Consider the following 19,444-nt stretch of genomic DNA (forward strand, 5'->3'; position numbering starts at 1 on the left):
ACTCTGTGACTGTTGGGCCTTTAACTCTGTGACTGTTGGGCCTGGGACTGGCTTCATTTGTAAACTCTGGCTCTCAGAGCCAGTGCTCAGCACGAAAACAGCCTCAGGGCCCCTGCCCCTCAACAGCAGTCTGTAGTCCAGGGAGGTATCACCTGGCCTGGAGAGGGGCTCCCCAACTCGTCACATTTAGGGGAAATCCTAGCTGGCTCCATTAGAAACTGTGTCCCCTTCTCAGGACTGTGTTCCTCAATAGGCCTGCCAGCCTGGCCAGTCACTGTGCGAGCCCTGTCACCTCTCCTGGGGGCAGAGGGAAGAGGTCTGGATGGAGCAGCACCATCTCTGAGGGCCCCCAGATCCCCAAACCCATGGGCTAGTCACAAACATGTCTCACCAGCAGCCTCACAGGAGGACCATTTGCCATCTAGAGTGGAAAATGATGAACGTTTGGCAAAAGGCTAGCACGGGGGTTCAGGGAAACCAAGACTCCAGGTGGTGCCAGCCCCTCCCCTGGGGAATGGGAGCAGCCTGGTGTGAAATATTCTTGCCCAAAGTCAGCAGCCAAGTGTTCTAGGTGCCACGTGCCTCACCCACACTGCAGGTCAGGTTCCCAGAAGAGCTGGCCCAGGGTCTGGGGGTGAAAAAAAACTGGGGGATTTGGGGGAGGCCTGGAAAGGGTGGGGTTCATCCAGGACCCCAGAAGGGGCAAGCTTGTCTATTAAGAGCTGGTGAGGAAGAGGGTGACAGGGCACCTCTTGGTCCTGGGAATGGGTGCTTGACTCAGCAGAGACCAAGCCAGGGCTGAGGGACAACCCTCTGGGCCTGGCGGGGAGGCAAGAGAGATGGGAGGTGAGGAGGAAGGAGTGGGGAGCAAAAGTGGGGAGAAGGGAAGAGAGGTGGAAGAGTGTTGCGAAGGTGAAGAAAGAGGAGGAAAAAGAAAAGGGAGGAAAAGAAAGGTTGGGGGAAGGGAAGGAGGGAGGTGAGCACGGGGGAGGAGGAGGGAGGAGGAAGAAAGGGGCGGGGCCAGGGGAGGGAAGAGAAGAAGGGGGAGGGGAAGGGAAAGGGGAGGAGGCGGGAAGGGAGGGGGAGCGGAGGAGGGGCCTGCGCGCCCGCCCCGCGCCCTCAGTCCCCGCGCCGGCCTCAGCGCCCTCGCGCGCCGCAGCATCCCAGCCGCCGCCGCCGCCGCCGCCGCCGCCGCCGCCGGGCCTCCCCGCCACCCCCTCTCCGGCCCGGCCGCCTCCCGCCGCCGCCATTCCTGGCGCCCGAAATCGCCCGGCCGGGAGCCGCCGCGGGCAGGACGCGCGCTCCAGGTAAGCTGCCGGGCTGGCTCGGGAGGGAGGACGCGCGGGGCCGGGCAGGTGCGCTGGGGGCGGCCTGGATCCTCCGCGGAGCCTCCACTCCACACCCCTAGGCTCCTCACCGGACCCTCGGGGCCCTCCCCGAACCCCTGCAGGAGCCTCCTTCTGGGATCCCCCGGACCCCTGGACTCCTTCCTGGATCCCCCCGGGGCCCCTCCTGGGACGCCTCCGAGAGACACCTACCCGGACCCCTCCCTGGACCCCTCCGACCCCCTGGACCCCTCTAGGATCCCTCCCCGGCCTTCTTCCTTTCCCGGTTGCCTCCCCAGTCCCTGCGCGCAGGTGGCTTCTCTGGGCGCGGGGGAGCGGGGGCGCGCTGCAGACCCGGGCCAGGGAGGGGGCGGCGCGCTCGGCCAGGCCCCGTCGCGCCCCGGCCCGCCCGGTCCGGCCCCGCCAGGTCAGGCCCCACTCCGGCCAGCCGGGCTCTGGCCGGGCCCCCGCGGGCTTCTATTTTGGTCGCGGAGGCCGCCGACCCTGTGCACTGGACCCGGCGCCGCGCACTCAGACAGGTGGGGCAGGTTGGGCCGCAGTGGTCAGGTCGCCGCCTTGGCAGTGAGTGCTGCAGGCCTCGGTTTCCTTTCGGGTTTTGGTTGCATTATTCTAGAACAGCCCAGGAGAACCATAAGCCTTAGCTTGGGCTGCACCTGTTGCAGCCGCCTAGTGAGCTGCAAGGGGCTGGCTCTACTGGGGTTATGCCAGTAAAAACGTGTAAAGGAGAGTTGAACTCGTGGTTGCCCTCTTTATTTATCTGGCTTAGTATTTTGGGGGGTAGGTGGGGGAGTGGGTGAATGGGAGTGTGTAGGTGGGCAGTTTGCGTCAAATGAGGCCTGGTGTCGAGGGCTGGGTTCTGCTTTCCGGAACGTTTTCCACATGAAGTTGCTTTGCTTTTGTTTTGAAAACCTCACTCTGTGTTGAGCACATCCCAGGCTCGTGGGTGGCCAGGCCCCCGAAGGCCAAGCTGGACGTGGGGCCTGGGGCCAAGCATCTCACCCTGCTGTTCTGAGTCTTTTCAAATCCACTAGGCGCCACGGAACGGAAGTTTCCTTTCCTGGGGGTGACGTGACACCAGTGGCCTGTCACCTCATATGTGTCCTAGGCCTGGGGCCTGCCTGCTGGCTGCCCAGGCGAGGTTATTTGGGAATGTTTACTGTGTCCCAGAAACAGGCAGCTCTGGCCAGTGCGGGGGCAGGATTCTGGTAGAGATGATAATGCCCTGATTGTCATTTTGACAGTTGGTGTCTGTGTATATCATGTCTTGGTAGTTGTCAGCCAGAAGAAGAAAGCAGGCGGGCTCAGCATACCCATCAGGGAGGCTGGGGTGGGAGGATGAGGGATGCACTGGCCTGTTTCTGTGAGCAAAGACTGCCCTCCCATAAGGCCAGACCTTCAGACTGAGAAAAGTGTACGTGGTACACTCAGCGAGTCAAAGAAAGAAATAAAAACACATCACTGGTGCCAGGAGCAGCCCTGGGGTCCCAGGAGGGTGGGCCGCTTAGGAGTTGGTAGACGGAGGAACTCAGTGGCTATATTTCATAGTGCAGACAGGCAAAAGGCCACCGTGGGGATGCAGAGCCCCAGCTGCCATGCCAGCCCAAGGTCTTACAGCACAGCTCAAGGGAGGGACTCCATGGGAGGGGGCCGACCTCCTGACAAGCACACCCAGAGTCTGTTGAAAATGCAGCCTTGCACAGACCCCCCTGAGTGCCTGGGGTCCTGGGCTGAGGTTTAGAGTGCAAGACCAGCGACCATGTTGCATTTGATGTCCAGTGGGTCTGGGGCCAGGGAGATGTCCTTGGTGACATCATCCACTTGTGGACAGTCCTCTCCATGTGGACCGCTGGAGGCAGATGTTACCTAGAGCCGCTTTCCCCACACCAAGTGGGTGTGTCTAGGCCAAAGCTTGGGAGTGCACGCTAATGGCCGGCTTTGACTGAGGAGGGAGGGAACGTCCGCTGCTGCCAGCACAACAGCAAAATCAATAATGCATTGCAAAGATCAATGGTTTTCTCTATCTTCTGTGCTTCTGCATTGAGCCTGTTCAGGCTTCTGCCTCTCTTGGTTCCATTTCTGTTGGGGAGGGAGGGATGGGCAGGTCCAGGAGGGCGGTTGCAGATTCTCCTCCTGACCCCTGGAGCCAGAGCTCCAGGGTTGGAGCTAGGACCCATGGGGATGAAACTTGCCACGTGAAAATATAGAAATAAACGTGCCATTGGCTGACTATGGAGCTTAGTTGCTGAGAGAAAGGCTGCTGCCTGCTGTTCCCAACCAGGGCAGTTATTTCTTCTTTGAACTTGAACAATTCCAGGAAGAAGACTAGAAGGTGAGAAGGGAGGTGGCAGAGGCACCTGGGGTGGGTCCTCTCTTCCCTGGGCCAGGGTCCGCCCTGGGCTTGGCAGGTGCAGCTCCTCAGCCCTGCCCATTGCATCCCCATCCCCATCACCATTGCCATCCAGGGTCCAGGGCTGCTGGAGGATAAGCCGCTGATTCAGTCAGGTGGAGAGGGTGTGCCAGGGCCTTCCCTGGAAGCTGGGTGGTGTTTTCGGCGCACTAGTTAAGGCGATCCTTGGGATAAGCAAATTGCTTTGCTGCTTGTGGCTCACTTTTCCAGCTTCTGTGACCCTCCCTGAGTGAATCTGCCTTTACCTGGGGGTGTCACAGCAGGGGCCCCAGCTTTCTACTGCCTTGCTGCTACACCTGGGGCATCAGCAGCCACCTTCCCACAGCACCTGTGCAAGCCTCAGTGGGGGGCAGGCAGGGTCCTATTATTTGGTCCAGAAGTTTCAGATGCTGCCCATGAAAGCAATGACTGCATCCCTGCCCTGGATCACATCTAAGTGGCATCCCAAGATTTCTGGCTTCGATCAAAGCCTGATCCAGAGCTGTCACTTGGATCAGCATTTGATCCAAGCATCACTCCTTTGAAAACTAGGCTATTGATGTATCTCATGGACTTTTGTGGAGTGAATGATGATTTTAAGGAATTCCTTAATCACAGCATCGTGGTTATGTTAGAATAACCTTCACTCTTTAGCGATAGATACCGAGTGTTGGTAGATGAAATGATGTTTGGGATCTGCCTCAGATTAGTGCGGGGTGGGGAAGCAGAGGGGATGAGGAGGGGCGAGATGGTCTGAGTGGACAGTTTGGGGTCTGGATGAGAGTACCTGGGTTCTTTGTTCTGTTCTGGCTACTTCCGTGCACTTTGAAAATTCTCTATCATGAAAAGTTAATAATAATTGGAGATCTCCAATTCCTCCCTGTAAAACATGCCATTGGATTCTTTACTTCATGATGGCATCATTCAAAGGTTTACTTTAAAAGATGTGCCAGTCTATTAAGTAGAAACGTCACTCCTTAGTGTAGACTACAGAGAATGTGCCCTCTCCATGCACAAGTGCAGGCGCTCAGCACGGAAGCCCATCTGGAAGGACACACACCTGGTATTCAGCAGATCATTATGGAGCCGCCTGTGTGGACCTGGTGCCAGGCGCTGGCTGCCCCAGGCTCTAGGGACTCAGCCCTGAGTGAAAGCAGCACTCCACAGTTAGCAAAGATGGGGTGTGTGTGAATGTGAGTGAGTGTGTGTTGGGGGAGGAGAGGGAAGAGGAAGAGGGAACCTGTACTTTGTCTTCTTTTTGTACTTATGTATGGTTTGTTTCTGTTACAAAGAATAATTTTTGGAATTACAAAATGAATTTTCAAAAAGTGGTCTTCATTAGGTCATATACTTTCCTCTGGCATTTTAAATAGAATTTGATTTGTGGAAGTTCATGTTTCTACACATCTTAATAACAGATGAATTGGCTTCCATGAGGCAATCAATGAATCAATAGTTATTGACCCTCTGAATATGTGCTTTGTGGGCTATGAAGGATAGAAATCAATACGCTACTATCAGCATTAGGGGAGACAAGACAAAGACCCTGACAATTAAATAATAGTACAGTCCAGCCGCAGAAGGGTCATCCTTAACACTCAGTACAGAAACAAAGGCCAAGTCTGGTCCGGAGCCTGCGCCGGGGGGGTCCCCATTGCTGGCTGGCTAACCTGGACCTGGGGCTTGTTCCAGCATTTCTGCGGTGTCTTTGTTTTCTTCTTCCATTTAGTAGAGGATATGTTAAGTAACCTAAGCTATAGCAAAAACGTAAGTGGTGCGTGCTGCATAGAAGTCTACAAAGTAAAAAGTAGAAGTTGCTTAGAATTGTAACAGTTTTTGTATTTTCCTGATCTGTTGCAAGAAATTAGAGTTGCTTGAGCAGCCAGAACGTGATTTGCCTTGATGTAGAATTTGGGTGTTTGCTGGGCCTTCTGATTTGTATGTGTGTTTTGATTTTGTTTGGAAGGACAAAGTTTCCCGTTAGGCCTGCAGTTGACCCGCTTGGTTCTCACTGTGAGTTTAGGAGCTTTTGTTTGTTGTTGTTCCTGACCGGTGTGTGCCATGTGCTGTGAGGGCACAGCCCGGTGCTGCAGCAGGGCTGTGGCGGGGCTCTGAGCCCTGGGCCATCTTTGAGGCTGAGGGTCTTGGCACATGTTCATTGTTGTGCTGCCAGGAGCCGCCTGCCTTTGCGCCTGCACAGAACCACCCAGTGGGTGGATGCACATTCTTTTCCCCCATCTGGATCACACTTATCCTGTATAGCCCTCTCCTTCTGAGGGCCCACAAGGAGCTGAGCCATCTGGGCAGGTCACAGTGCCGGCACGTTTGGTCCCTGGTGGGTGATGCTCCTGTGTCTTAGGTTCCTGACCTGAAGGAACTGCTTACCTTTCAGGGCCCTCCCAACTCTTGCACTTGTCTGCTTGATGAAGTTTCACTGCTTCCCCAGAAAACATGTATTGAATGTCAGTCATGGCTGGGGGTGCCGGGGAATATGGTCAAGTGGAGGGAGATGGGAGGCTAATGAGAGGGGAGATAGATAGTTCTAGGTCTAGCCGCTTAAGGGGCCAGTGGTTCGTTGAGAGGGTGGTTGTGATTTAAAATCAGGTGGCTCCTGTGCCTTGCTGAGCCCTAGATGTAGGGGAGGTGAGGAGTGGTGAGGGGACACTTAGGCACACATGAGCAATGGTAGGATGGCGGTGCGGGGCGGGCCTTGCAGGAGCTTGGGCAGCCTCCTCGGGTGGGAGGCAGGCTGATTGCAGGTGTTCTGTGAAGACGGAGCCAACAGGACTGTGATGGATCCCGTGAGGGCTGTTGCAGCAAGCAAGGGGTCCAGGATGACCCAAGAGTCTTGGATCGGGTGTTGGAAGGGTAGAGTTGCCAGCACTCTGAGACTGAGGTCTGCAGGGGAGCAGTTGTGAGGATTCAGAGGGATGGTGTGGCTCTCAAGATAGTACAGGTGAGAGCCCTACTGAAGTGTCCCAGTGGAGGTGGGGAGGAGGAAGTTGGAGGAAGGGATCTGGAGTTTGGGGGAGTGCTCTGAGCTGGGACCCTAATCTTGGCAATATGTTATAGCTATAGAGATGACATTTTGAAAGGGAGTTTGGATGAGACCACTAGGGAGTTGAGGTAGATGGAGAAGAGAAGAGGTCCGAGGACTGAGCCTGGAGCAAGAAACCAAGAAGGTGCGGCCAGCGAGGTAGGGAATAACCAGAGGGGCCTGAGGGCATCCTGGAGGCCACATGCAGCTTGCGTGAGAGGGAGGGTGACAACAGAGGTCACGAAGGTGGGAATTGAAGACAACCTGGGGTTTATCCACGTGGTCTGGGATGGTGGGCTGAAGTATGGGGTGAGTTTCTTGAGAGAAGGAAGGAGGGGAATTTGGGACAGCAGGACCCTATTGCTTTTTCAAGAATTTTGCTGCTGTGAAGGGCAGTGGGGAAGTAGAGGGGTGTCATGGGCAGATAGGGCTGAGGGAGGCCCGCTTGCAAGGTTTGCATCCTGAAGAGAAGGATGGAGCAGAGCAGGAGAAAGCTGTGAGGTGGGTGGGAGGGACAGAGACTGGGTGGGGCCGCCCCTTCAGTGGAGTGTCCCCATGAGCTGCTGTTGACTCTCGGTGTGTGCTGTACCTCCTCTTGGCCCTGGGGCCCACAGATGTGTGGGGCTGTCCCATTGCTGGTGGACTGTGAGCATTTTCCTTATCACCTTAGTGAGTGCTGGCATTGTCTCCAGGCCGGGCAGGGATGGCCTGCATTTTGCCTGCAACACTGACTCTCAGTTCCACGTGGGCTGAACGCTGGAGGAATGGGAGTGTGCCTCTCTGAGAGTGGTCCCCGCACCAGCGGCATTGCACCCCTGGGAAATGCAGAGTCTCCCTGGCATCTGGAACTGTGGGGTGGGACCAGCCATCTGTTTTTTGTTGTTGTTGTTGTTTTTGAGACAGAGTCTTGCTCTGTCGCCAGTCTGGCGTGCAGTGGTATGATCTCGGCTCACTGCAACCTCTGCCTCCTGGGTTCAAGCCATTCCCCTACCTCAGCCTCCTGAGTAGGTGGGACCACAGGCACATGCCACCATGCGCAACTAATTTTTTGTATTTTAATAGAGACAGCGTTTCACCATGTTGCCCAGGATGGTCTCGATCTCCTGAGCTCAGGTGATCCACCCTCCTCGGCCTCCCAAAGTGCTGGGATTACAGGTGTGAACCACGGTGCCCAGCCTCAGCCATCTGTTTTAACAGGCTCCCCAGAGGCTTTTGAACTGCTGCCCTAAGACAGGCCAACACTTGGGAGTGGGTGGGACAGAACCATGGGGAGAAAGTGGCGGTCCCTAGGTTGGATGCACCTTAGACTTGGGGTGCTTTCCACATGGAGTCCCACTAGAGGCAATGCTGTCCTACTCAGTTTTATTGACATGAATTATGACAAAATGTATTCACTTCAAACACACAGTTAACTGAGTTTTGACACATGTAGATAGCCATGTGACTGACACCATAATCAGGATATAGACCAGGTTTTGGTAAGCTTAGGCCTGCAGGTCAAGTGTGCTGGGCCAGTTTATTTCAGAATCATCTATGGCTGCTTTTATGCTATTGCAGCAGAGATGAGCAGTTGCCACAGAGACCATATGGCCCTGAGAATCCCCCTAAATTTCCCTGTTGCCCCTTTTCACTCAACCCCCTCTTCCCAGCAATTACTGATCTGCATAGATTAGATTATTATAGATTGGATTTATTTCTTCAGTACTTTCAAAGTGGGAGCATATATTTGACAGTTGCTACTAGACTTGTGATGGGATTACATCCTAATCATAAACCCATCATTAAGTTGAAGATATCATAAGTCAAAAATGTGTTTGATACACCTGACCCGCCCAAAAGCATACCTTAGGCTAGCCCAACTTCAGCGTGCACAGAACACTTATATTAGCCTACAGTTGGGCAGAGTCATCTAACACAAAGCCTTTTTTATAATAAAGTGTTGAATATAATTTATTGAATGCTGCACTGACAGTGAAAAGCAGAATGGTTGTGTGGATACTCGCAGTACCGTTTCTACTGGATTCGAATGGCTTTCACACCGTTGTAAAGCCAAAAAAATCATAAATGAAACCATTGTAAATGGGGGACCATCTGCATACTCTTTGTGTCTAGCTCCTTTCACACTGCATAATGTTTTTGAGATTCTTACATGTTGCTGTGCATACCGGCACTTCATGTCTTTTTATTGCTGAATAGTTGGTGGACGTTTGGATTGTTTCCTCTTCTGGATTATTGTGAATCAAAGTGCTGGGAGCTACAACTCAACCACAAAAACTGCCAGTTAAAACATGGGGAAATGTGTCAGTAAAGGTGATATACAAACGGCCAATAAACATGTGAGAAGGTGCTTAACATCATTAGTTGTTAGGGAAATGTGAATCAAAGCCACAGTGAGATACCACCTTGTACCCTACTAGCTTTAATTAAAAAAAAAAAGGGGGGGTGGAGGGAAATAACAAGCGTAGGTGAGGTTATGAAGAAATTAGAACCCTTATACACTCCAGATAGAAATGTAAAATGGTGTAGCTGTTTTGGAAAAAAGTTTGGAGATTCCTCAAAAAGTTAAATACAGAATTACCATATGACCTAGCACTCCCACTCCTAGGTATATACCTAAAGGAACTGAAAGCAGGGACTCACACAAAAACTTATACACGGCTGTTCACAGTGGCACTATTCCAGTAGCCAAAGGACGGAAACCCAGATGTCCAGCAGTGGATGAATGGGTAAGCTAAATGTGGTATATTCATACATGGCCTATGATTCAGCCATAAAAAGGAGTGAAGCGCTGATACATGCTACAATGTGAATTAACCTCAAAAACATTATTCTAGGTGAAGGTAGCCAGGCACAGATTAATAGCTGCATATTGTATTATTTCATTGATATGAAATGTTCAGAATGGGTGGATCTTTCCAGACAGAAAACACGTTAGTGGTTGCCAGGGGCTGGGGCGGTGGGGGAATGGGAAGTGAACACTTAATATGCATTGGGGTTCCTTTTGAGGTCTGGAACTAGATAGGGGTGATGGTTACATAACATTGCGAATGTACTAAATGCCACTGGATTATACGCTTTAAAATGGTAAATTTTATCTTACGAGTATTTTACCACAATAAAAGATGATATAAGACTTGCTGTGAGCATTCGTGGGCAAATCTTAGCGTGGACATATGTTTTTATTTCTCCTGTGTAACTACCTACAAGTGGAATTACAGGGTTTCATGGTAAGTAGATGTTTAACTTAATTAAAAATCTGGCAAACTGCTTTGCAAAGCGCTTGTATCATTTTACGTTCCCACTGCTAATGCATGAGAGTTGCAGTTGGTTTACGTCTGTGCCAACACTTGCTGTTGTCAGTCTTATTAATTTTAGCTATTCTAGTGGAAATGTGGTAGTGCTGTATCCGTGCAGTTTTAGTTGAGCGTCTTTTCATGTGCTTATTAGCTATTTGTGTATATTATTTTGTGAAGTGTCTATTCAGATCCTTTGATCACTTTTTAATTGGGTTGTCTTCTTACATGTGAGTTGTAAGTGTTCTTTACATATTCTTGACTCAGACCCTTTGTCAGATATTTGTATTGCAAATATTTTCTCTTAATCTATGTCTTGCCTTTTTATCAGTTATATCTTTCAATGGGCAGACTTTTTGGTTTTAAGTTGTTTTAATGGTTTGTGTTTTTTGTACCCTATTTAAGAAATCTTTGTCTAACCCAGAGTGATAAAGATGTTCTGTGTTTTCTTCTGAAAATGTGGTAATTGTAGCTTTTATTTTTAGATCTGAGATCCATTTCGGCTGGGTGTGGTGGCTCATGCCTGTAATCCCAACAGTTCGAGAGGCTGAGGTGAGTGGAACACCTGAGGTCAGGAGTTTGAGACCAGCCTGGCCAATATGGTGAAACCCTGTCTCTACTAAAAGTACAAAAATTAGCCGGGTGTGATGGTGCATGTATGTAATCCCAGCTTCTCGGGAGCCTGAGGCAGGAGAATCACTTGAACCCGGGAGGTGGAGGTTGCAATGAGCTGAGATCGCACCATTGCACTCCAGCCTGGGTGACAGAGCGAGACTCTGTTCTCAAAAAAAAAAAAGATCTGTGATCCATTTGGAGTTAATTTTTAATGGAAAGAGCTAAGGATTGAGGTTCATTGTTTTACATGTAGACATCCAATTGTTCTCACACCATTTGTTTTAAAGTAAACAACAACAACAAGCCTATTCTTTCTCCAGTGAATTATGTTGGTACCATGTTTGTAAAGTAATTCACCATATCTATGTGCTTTTGTTTCTGGATTCTGTTCTGTTCCATTATGGCTTATTCCTCATAGGTCCCAGTATCACACTGTCTCTGTAGTAACTCCTGAAGTCAGGTAGCATGACAATTTTGCTTCATTTTCAAAATTGTAGTGTCGATTCTAGATCCTTTGCATTTTCTTATATACTTAAGATCAGTTTGTCAGTTTCTACAGCAAGCCTGCTTGGATTTTGGCTGGAATTGTATTAACTCCGTAGATCAATTTGGGAAAAAACATTGTAACAATATTTGGTCTCTTGACCAATGAGCATGGAATTTCCCTCTATTTTCATCTTCCTTTATTTCTTTCAGCAGTGTTTTGTAGTTTTGAGTGTACAGGTCTTGCACATGTTTTATCAGATTTACTCATAAGTGTTTCGTATTCTTATACATGGATTTTAAAAATTTTATTTTCCAGTTGTTAATTGCGATATGTAGAAATACAATTGATTTTTTATATTTTTTGTTTATCCTGTGAACTTTGCTAAGTCGCTATTTAAGTAGCTTTTTTTGTAGTCCCTCAAGATCTTTCATATAGATAATTCTGATGATTATGAATAAAGACCGGTTTCTTTCCAGTTAGAATGCCTTTTACTTCTTTTTCTTCTTTTCTTTCACTTCTAGGACTTTCAGTACAATGATTAATAGAAGTGGTAAAAGTGGACATTCTTGCCTGTTCCCAATCTTAGGAAGGAAGAATTTCAAGTTTTGTTGTTGTTAAGTATGATGTTAGGTAAAGATATGAAGTGCCTTTTACAAGGCGGTGGAAGTTTTTTAATTTGTTGAGCGCGTTTATCATGAGTAGGTGTTGAATTTCCTCATATACTTTTTCTGTATCTGTTGAGATGATCATAGGGTTTTTCATTTTTTGTTTGTAAATATGGTGAATTATACTGGTTAACTTTTGAATGTTAGATCATTCTTGCATTTCTGGCACAAATCCCACTTGGTAATTATGTATCTTTTTTATATATTTATTTTATATATTTTATATATATATTTATATATTGCTGGATTTGATTTGCTGCAATTTTATTAAGGATATTTGTGGCTATGTCATGAGGGATATCGTTTTCTTTTCTGGTACTATCTTTTGTATTGGTATGAAAGTAAAGTTTGCCCCACACAATGATTTGAGAAGTGGTTCCTCTTACTATTTTTGAATAGTCTTTGTAGGATTGGGCTTCTCTTGCCCTCCCCTTCCCTCCCCTTCCCTTCCCTTTTTGGAGACAAGGTCTCACTATGTTGTCCAGGCTGGAGTGCAGTGGTACAATCATAGCTCAATCATAGCTCACTGCAGCCTTGACTTCCTGGGCTCAAGTGATCTTCCTGCCTCAGCCTCCAGAGTAGCTGGGACTACAAGCATGCGCCACTATGCCTGGCTAATTTTTTTGAATTTTAGCAGAGACAGAGTTTCACTATGATTCCCAGGCTGGCCTCGAACTCCTAACCTCAAGCCATCTTCCCACTTTGGCCTTCTGAAGTGCTGAGCTTACAGGTGTGAGCCACTGTGCCCAGCCTGTCTGGGGTTTTCTTTATGGAGAAGCTTTTAATTGTGAATTCAATTCCTTAACATAGGACTATGAAGATTTTCTCTTTCTGTTTGAGTCAGTTCTGGTTATTTGTGTGATTTATTGAGCTATAATTTTATATAGAGTGAAATCTTTCCTGTTAAATGTACCATTCTGTGAGTTTTGGTTAATGCATGTGGTTTTGGTAAATATAACCATCACCAAATCAAAGTATGGAAAATTTTCGTAACTCCAAAAATTCCGTCTTATGCCCCTTTGTAGTCAGTTTCCTTTCCCCAGACCTAGCAACCACTGACCTGTTTTCCATCCCTCTAGGCTTTTCCAGAATTTCATATAGAAGGAATTATACAGATTGTAGCCTTTGAGTCTGGCTTCTTTCACTCAGCATAATTGTGCAGGTATTTGAGCAGTAAATAAAGCAATCAGATCGATGTCTCAGGAGTAACTCTGGCATTTCAGAGTGATGAATTGGAAAGACAAAGATTGGAGACAAGGGAAAGAAGTTATGGGACAAGAATGCTAGATGACGTTCATGGTGACCTTGTTATAAATGATATGCCAAACTCTTTCTATCTGTCTCATGGAATTCTGACCACAGTCCTGTAAGACTGGGTCAGTTCTCCCCTCTTGTTTACAGGTGAGAACAGAGAGAATAAGAATGTTATTCTTGAAGCCGCTCAGCCAAGAAGTGGTGAAGCCAGGAGTTGTGATTCGATGCTCTGTACTGAGGTCCAGCATCTAATGCATGCACTAGGAGGTGGCAGTTGGTTAGTGTTTTTTTTTTTGAGATGGAGTTTTGCTCTTGTTGCCCAGGCTGGAGTGCAATGGTGCGATCTCGGCTCGCTGCAACCTCTGCCTCCCAGGTTCAAGCGATTCTCCTGCCTCAGCCTCCCGAGTAGCTAGGATTACAGGCATGCGCCACCATGCCCGGCTAATTTTGTATTTTTAGTAGAGATGGGGTTTCTCCATGTTGGTCAGGCTGGTCTTGAACTCCCGACCTCAGGTGATCCTCCCGTCTTGGCCTCCCAAAGTACTAGGATTACAGGTGTGAGCCACCGTGCCCAGCCTGGTTAATGTTTTAAAGATTTTAAAGGCGCATGTACCCTTTGGCCATTGGAGTCTGAATGAGCTAGACATTTAGTTTATTTAAAGAATCATGAATGTTAAGAAGCATTTATTGAAAAGTGTGTTTCTCAGTGTTTATAAATAGAAAATCCAGATATAACCTGGGCAGCTACTGACAGTGAAATAGTTAGGCAGGATGTGCCATAGTAACATTGGTCACTCTTTAAAAATCTAGTGTAAAATATGCCTAATGAGATGAGAAGTCAGCATAATACATCATGTGTTAAGAACAGTTTGTGAACCAACATGCACGGCAAGGACTTACAATTGCCTAGAAAGCCCTAGACCATGTCCAAAATGCGAGTCAGATGTTTAGTTGATGACGTGCCTTCTGTTTTCTCCTTGGTGCTTGTCTGCATTTCTCTGATTTTCTGCAACAATACTTGTTATGGAAATCACAAAGGAGAAATACAAAGGAAAAGATTGAAAAATGTAGCTCTAGAACACACACACACACACACACAACATACTACACACATATCCCTCTACCACACACCCAGTACACACACACCAAACACACACATACACATCACACCACACACCCCATACCACACACTACACACATACCCCCCACACCACAAATACCCAGTATACACACATTACACACACACCACACAATACAGCCACACACCACACACCCACCACACAATACATGCACATACCACACCACACAGTCCCCATACCACACACGTCACACATACCTGCCACACCACACACACATAACACACAACACATTCATACACCACATCACATACCACACACACAGCCACCACACTACATACACACACCACACCACACACACACTACATATATACTGCATACATACACCACACATCACACCACGAACACCCCATACTACACACATACCCCACCATGTATACACACACCATACACATACCTCCCCACCCCACACACCCAGGCCATACACACCACACACACTACACAAACCCACCACGTGGTACATACACATACCATGCCACACACACACACAAAACGCACACAACACACACTGTACACATACACACCACACACACCACACATCAAACCCCACACATAACACCACACAGTCATATGCTGCACGTGCCACAGCACACACAACACACACATACCCCATATGCATCAGAGTCTTGAGAGCTTTGCACACTTTTCCTAGATTGGTCATGCGTGCCTCGTTCCCAGAGCAGGTGGGTGTTTTGCAGCTTGTTCGGCTCCTAAAGGGCACACAGGCAGTGAAGCCGGCCGGCCCCTCACTTGCCTCTCCCAGATGCAGCCCAGCTGCAGGTGGGCCTGCAGGGCGGGGTGGCCGCAGCGTCCTCTTTAAGGCTCCAGTTCCTGGGGGAGCCCGGAAGCCCTTCTGTGCCTGCCACCTTGTGCGCAGCCTCAGTGGGGCCCGCCCCCTTCCTTACTGGGGTTGTCCCTCAGTGGTTGTTGGGGGACTGTAGGATTATTAAATGAGATGACTCCTGTAATATCCCTTCTTGCCCACGTTTGAACTGAGACACATGTGGAATTCAGTGTCGTGTTTGAAACCAAGCCTCAGAGAGGTTTCAGTGCATGGACCATACTGCGAAAACATTTTTATTACAATACAAAAGCTTCTTGACCATCAGGAAGCCTGGCTGTGTGGGTGTCTCATGCCTGGCTGGCTTCAGACGATGACAGTGACCCACATGCATTTTATATTGTGAGGCAGCACACACACACACACACACACACGCAGCACACAGATGCACACATGCCACTAAGTTTTGCTCACAACAGCCACTCTTAACTATCTATGACACCCCCTGATATTTTTATTTGATTGTGTTTGTTGAAAAACTGTGTTTGCAACCCCCAGATTGAGAACTACTGACCCCCATGTGACATCTGGCCCTATGTGTAACTGCGTGGAAATGTAAAAGTTTTAGCATGAAGTCAATATGTATACACTATGTATTATTATCTTATTTCTCACGTTGGCTGACTTTGACTGTGTACTCCTCTACTGCTTGATTTTCCTCTCAGTGAGGCTAATCCCCACATTTCTGGGGCTGGGCATGCCTTAGAGCCTTCAGCACAGTGCCTACCCCAGGGGCTGGTGTTGGACCGCAAGCCTGAGAACAACAGGGCAGGAAACTGGGTCAAAGCAAAGCTCTTGAGCAGGCGGAATTGGATATCTGGCTTGTCTTTGAATGCTGAGGGCAGTGGCTTGGGTTTCAAATGTGGAATCCTGCAAAGCCGCTGGCCCCCTTGGTCTCGCCTGTAAGCAGCGGCTGCGTCCTGGATGTTCTGTGGGACTGAGGTCTCTCCGTGCAGGGACCTGCCATCCTCATGTTCCAGTTCCTTCCACAAGAGCACGGTTGAAGCAGGGCTTGGTTTTTGCCAGCTTGGCAAAACCAGAGAGGTGGTGAGAAGGCGATTTTTAAAATAGACACCAGTCGCTGCAGGACCTGGAATCAAGCCTTTGGGGAGATGCAGACTCCATTTATTTACAAGTAACCGCTCTGTAACTCCAGCCAGTGGGCACAGGTTTTATTTCAGCTGGAAGAGAGTGTCATTTAATAATTAGCACATTTAGGGCTGCAGAAGGGATAGATGGCTTAGCACAGACGTCTCGCGGTGGAAATGAAGGAGCCCTGAGAATGCAGACACGCTCTCTCCCCTTTCTCTTTTCTCAGCGAGGAGACCATGCTCAGGCCACAGTGGCATTCTCTAAATAAGTGATGGTGTCATCTGGAGACTTCCACTGAGACATTTTGTGTCAGGACTACTCTGAAGCCTGTTCAAGCACTTACGTTGTAGTTGCTACAGACGGAAAAACACTTTGCCAAGCACAGCCTTATTCATGAATTGTGTCAGGCCAGGAGTCCGTTCCTGCTGGTGTCACCCTCCCCAAACTGCTGGGCTGGGGGCCCTCTCCTTGCTGCTGGAGGAGGCAGAGCGTGCCTCCTGCTGCACAGGAGACATTTGCTACAGTGCAGTTATCCTGAGCTTTGCGGGGCCTTCTGCTGCTGGGGCTAAGAATGGCTGGGAGGCTTCCCTGAGGATCGGAGCTGTTGCTGATGCCTGTGTAAACCCTAACGAGTGTGGCCCGTGCTGTTCTTTGCATTGTGACTCTTCCAAGGGCCTGTCTGATCAGAGCTGACATGAAGAGCAGATTTCATGGTCTGAGACTCTGGCCTTGTGGTTGTCAGAGTGATCCAGGTGTGGCCTGCTTGCTGGCCTTGCTGGTGCACATTCTCTATGGACTTGTCCCAGGAGGGCAGCAGGATACAGCCAGCCAGTGGACGGTGGACATTGCAAGTGCTCTGACCGCTGTGAGCTGGTTGGTCCTCAACTGGTTTTGCTGCCTTCTTCTTAGAGCGGCTGGGTCGGCCCCATGGCCCACTGCTTTGCAGTGGATCCCCTCACTCATCTGGGCGGTGACCCCTCTCCCTGCCTCCTTTCCCCTCTTGGAGTCGAGGGAAGGTCATTGACAGGAAGCAGCAGCGGCAAAGCCCTCTCACCGGGTTTGCTGTTTTCATCTTTCCATCTCCTCCTTCCTTCTGCAGTGAGATATTTGCAGAATTTACTGTGAAGCACACCTAGCCTCAGTGTGCGGCCCTTGAATCTTCACAAATAGAGCCAGCCCTGCGATGCCTGGGAAGAGGAGCAGAGCACAGGGCCCTGGGCCCCCCTGCTCACTACTCCCCAGCTGATCACAGCGCAGGTTAATCTTGGCTGGCTTGACTCTGCGTGCCTTGGATTCTGCAGCACATCCTCGTGCGTGTCACTCAGCATACGTCTGTGACATTTGGCTTAAGCTCACCCAGGGTCTTCTCTTGCCTTGCCATCTCGTATTCTGGTGTGTGTGTCTGCCACAATTTAGGCACATTTATATCCGCCACGGGTGTCTGCTGCCCGCTCGGTTCCAGTTTGAGGCTGTTAGGAATGAGATTTTGAACATCCTTGCACACAGGCTGTGTTTTAGCCTTTTCTTCTCCTTTCAGGACACCAAGGGCCCTCCAGTTCTTATGTCTCCACTTCCTGGGGCAGGTCTTGTCTCCGTGGTGGCACCTATGGTTTAATTTTGTCTCAGACCTCCCATGTGGCACCCTGTTTCCAGTCCTGCTGTGAACCCTCTCCTCTGAGAAGGGGCCCCTGAACCAGCTCCTGCTGCTTGCTGATGGGCCCCGCCTCCCTCGCTGGACCCTTGGGGGTCTCTCCAGCTGTGCCCTCTGTGCATCCCGCCCCACCGCCACCTGCTCACCCAGGCCAGGTGGGCACGTCTCTGTCATTCCTAACATGGTGTTTCTCAGCTTCACAGTTTCTGTCTCTTGCTGCACAGGGTCCACTCAATCTGCTGCCATCTACCCCTCGGAGAGCAGGCAGTGCCTGCCTAGTGTGTCCCAGGTTCTAGGATGGCAGTGAGAGGTTGGGGGTTGGAGGAGAATGGACAAGACGTGTTACTTTTAGCAGGAGAAGGATGTGTGTGTGTACTGATAGGGGATACAGGGGCTTTGAGGGGATCTTGAGGGTGAGGCTGTCCAACAAGGACAGGGCTGAGGTGTTGAAGTCACAAACACTGAGTTAGAACTCAGAGCAAATCGGAAACAGCTGGTGGCTGAGCTGGGCGAAAACCTGTAGTTGTTTTTAAAACATGGTGGCCAATCTCGCCATTGCTGTCACTGAGATGCAGGGTGTCTGTCCCCTTGCTGTGGATCTGGGTTACCTCCTAACTGCCTTGATTGATGGAATGTGGTGGGTGTGAGGCTGAGTCACCCCCAATGTGGCTTCCCCATTGTTCACCAGGATGCTGGCTCTGGGAGCCCTGTGATGCAAAGGAAGGAGTTGGCCCTTTGGCAGCCATGCTGTGAGGAAGCCCAAGCTCTACGGGCAGCCATGGGAGCTCCAGTGGGCAACCCTGGTATTCAGTCCCCTCCACTCAGGGCCCTGATAAGTGAGGGGACAGGCCTTCCAAGGACTGTAGCTGTAGCCCTTGGTAATTAGGTGTGTCAGCTTTGGTGTCCTTGGACATTGGGGCAGAGATGAGCTGACTGAGGCTGGGGCCCGCTGAGGCTCCTCACCCACAGAATTGGGAGTGTAGTAACATGTTGCAGGCTGCTGAGTTCAGGGTAACATGCAACACAGCAGCAGTGACAGGAACAAAAGCGGTGGCAGCCCAAGGAGGGGGAAGGAAGGGCCTTGGGGTGGGGTGGGGGATGAGGGGGCCTAGGACTCAGGTTTTGGGTGGGAGAGTGGAGTGTGAACAAGAGGAAGACCCCTAACAAGGGTGCAGTGAGAATGATTCATTTCATCTCATCCCACACATTTTCATAGTCCGTGTATTGGGGGCTTTCTTGCTTTCTCTGTAAATGAACCATGAAGGAAACAATCCCTTTTCATAGGCGCACAGGGGATATAGGGATGAATGTCTTGTAGCTGCCATAAAAAGTACCACACACTGGGTGGTTTCCAACAACAGAAATTTATTCTCCCAGTTCTGGAGGTCAGAAGTAAAAATCAAGGTGTCAGCAGGGCCACGCTCCCCTGAGGTTCTAGGGGGGCCTCCGTCCTGCCTCTTCCCTCTTGTGTGGCCCCAGTGTCCCTTGGCTTGTGACACATTGCTCCAGTCTCTGCTCTAACATCATGTGGCTTCTGCGTCTGTCTTTCCCTCTGAGTGTATCTATAAGGACACTTGTCCCTGGATTTAGGGCCCACTCAGATAACCCAGGGAGATCTCATCCTGAGATTCTTACTTACAT

The 19,444-nt window shown here is 49.8% G+C and overlaps 1 protein-coding gene across 15 annotated transcripts in view; it reads left to right on the forward strand.

Annotated features, from left to right (window-relative positions):
• Positions 1–1,108: 1,108 nt before the first annotated feature.
• The window catches only part of SEMA4D (semaphorin 4D), a 119,121-nt gene continuing 100,785 nt past the window's right edge, over positions 1,109–19,444 (forward strand). For 6 of the 15 annotated variants that reach the window (XM_054520176.2, XM_054520179.2, XM_054520182.2 and 3 more), the window contains exons 1-2: positions 1,180–1,307; positions 10,548–10,614. The gene's annotated coding sequence lies outside the window, so the exon portion shown is untranslated. Of the gene's footprint in view, positions 1,308–10,547; positions 10,615–19,444 lie in introns of all 15 variants that reach the window. The other 9 variants (XM_054520178.2, XM_054520187.2, XM_054520185.2 and 6 more) reach the window with 5 other exon arrangements.

Source organism: Pongo abelii, chromosome 13 (assembly GCF_028885655.2).
Source record: "Pongo abelii isolate AG06213 chromosome 13, NHGRI_mPonAbe1-v2.0_pri, whole genome shotgun sequence".
NCBI classification, from domain to species: Eukaryota; Metazoa; Chordata; class Mammalia; order Primates; family Hominidae; genus Pongo; species Pongo abelii.